The 2,350-nt window shown below is 36.3% G+C and overlaps 1 non-coding gene across 1 annotated transcript; it reads right to left on the minus strand.

The window, feature by feature from the left end:
• Positions 1-310: 310 nt before the first annotated feature.
• Positions 311-417, minus strand: LOC138850752 (U6 spliceosomal RNA). The gene has a single exon (XR_011390932.1). It is a non-coding gene; the product is annotated as a U6 spliceosomal RNA (small nuclear RNA).
• Between the last annotated feature and the right edge of the window lie 1,933 nt (positions 418-2,350).

Genomic DNA, 2,350 nt, shown 5'->3' on the forward strand with positions numbered 1-2,350 from the left:
GTTCCTAGCAGAATAGTAAGCAGTCACTAGAGATTTTGAATTTTTTCAACCTCCAGTGCTGTGAACTTGACTTGTTTAGGGTTGAAGAGAAATCTGAAACACATTGAAAGGACAAAGGATTAGAAAGGCCTTCCTACTTTCTATCTAGATCAGCACGTTCAAGAGGTTGATGATATGTATCACTGAGAGATGTAATTTGTGTGTAATGTGTGTGTATGTGTGTGTGTGTGAGAGAGAGAGAGAGAAAGAGAGAGAGATTATATCTGAGTGTTGTTCAGTTACATATTTACTTATGCTGTTTTTTTTTTTTTTAAATATGGAACGCTTCACGAATTTGCGTGTCATCCTTGCGCAGGGGCCATGCTAATCTTCTCTGTATCGTTCCAATTTTAGTATATGTGCTGCCGAAGCGAGCACACTTATGCTGTTTTTTAAAACTAAAAATTTCAGATCTACTCTCACATTTGTTCTTCTGAAGGCAAAAACAATCCTGTTGGCATAAACATCAAGATTAGAAAAATCAGATAAAAAGGATTAATATTTAATTCAGAGGATAAAAAGACATTCACTAGAAGCCAGCAATTGTATTGTAATATGATGCTTTTTGTAAAGTCTTTGCATCTTCCTATTGAGAGTAGTTATATTTGAACATAGCATTCACCCTTCATTCACTTGCTATGTTTCTTCTTTCATTCATTTATTGCTTATTTATTAAGAAATATGTATGTTGTCTCTTATGCCATAACATAAAAGAAGGAGGTATAAATATATCCGGTGAAATTGTGGTAGACAATGTCAGTACCTGGACCCTGACGCTTAGATATCATGAACATCACTGCTATGTGTTCTGATGATGGGACTTCATCTGTGCTGGAGATCAGCTCTGCTAAATTAATCTTCTCAAGCAGGCAGGAAGTGATAAGAAATTAACACCCCTCTAGTTTCACATTTATGTTATGGTTTTACTTCTACTGTTGACTCTCAGGAGTTGATCTATAAATACCCTGGCTCCCTTTCACTATTATTGGGATTATAGAGAGCCATTTATGTGGTGCATTAATAAGTCTCTGCAGTTTGGGCCTTCTTGGCCATGCTAGTAAGTATCCTAAATGTCATATTGCTTTCTTGTATTGGATATTGGGTCCCCACGCCTCTTCTCTATGGGTGCAGGTAAATTTCTTTCACTAGTATTCTAACCTCAAGGCATTGTCATGGGAGAAACAAACCAGTACTTGCTATCATGTAAAATGATACTCCATTCTAGTGCATATGAAAATAAAGATATATGACTCCTGCAAAAGAAATCATCTGAAACACTTGCAAATCTATTTCTAGACATAATGAACCAATATCTTTGGTAGAGAAGCTTTGATATCTGTACTTGCAATTTGCTCTCTAGTTGATTTCCATGCTCACTCAAGTTTGAGAACCATTAACCTTTTGGTTGTCAAAGCATTCCACATTCAGAAGTATGGAACAAGATCCCTACCTTACATATTTTACAAAAATCAATTCAAAATTGATCAAAGAACATTGGGGAAACATGACAAATCATTGGCATAGGCAAAGATTTCGTGGAAAAGACTCCAGAAGCTGACATAATCAAAGCCAAATTAACAAATGGTATTACTTCCAGCTAAAAAGCTTCTGCACTGCAAAGAAAACACTCAGTAACTGTGAACAGGCAACTGACAGAATGAGAAAAAACATTTGCAAACTCACTACTGATACTGATACTGATTAATATCCATAATGTATAAAGAGGCCAAGAAACTCAACAATGAAACAAATAATCCAGTGTGTTTTGAAATGGGCAAAGGACTTGAACAGTAGTTTTTCAAAGAAGAAGATTCAAATGGCCAACAGACACATGAAAGAATGCTCAGGATGATTAGATAGCAGGGGAATGCAGATCAAAACCGTAAGGAGGTTTCACCTCACCCCAGTCAGAATGGCTCTCATAGAGAAATCAACAAACAATAACTACAGGCAAGGAAGTGTGGGAAAGGATACCCTAACCCACTGTTGGTGAGAGTGTAAAATAGTGCAGCCATCTGAAAATAGGTCTACCTTATGACCCAGCCATCCAATTCCTGGAATTTACCAAAATGAAATGAAATCAATGTGTATAAGAGTTATTTGTATGCCTACCTTTATTGTAGATCAATTTACAATAGATAAGATAGAGAATCAACCTGGATGCCCATCAGCTGAAGACTAGATAAAGAAATTATGGGATTTGTACACCATGGTATACTACACAGTGGTTAAAAAAATGAAATTCTGTCTTTTGCTACAAGATGGATGCAACTTGAAACCATGATACTTAGTGAAATAAGCCAGTTCCAAA

This window comes from Oryctolagus cuniculus, chromosome 7 (genome assembly GCF_964237555.1).
Source record: "Oryctolagus cuniculus chromosome 7, mOryCun1.1, whole genome shotgun sequence".
NCBI lineage: Eukaryota > Metazoa > Chordata > Mammalia > Lagomorpha > Leporidae > Oryctolagus > Oryctolagus cuniculus.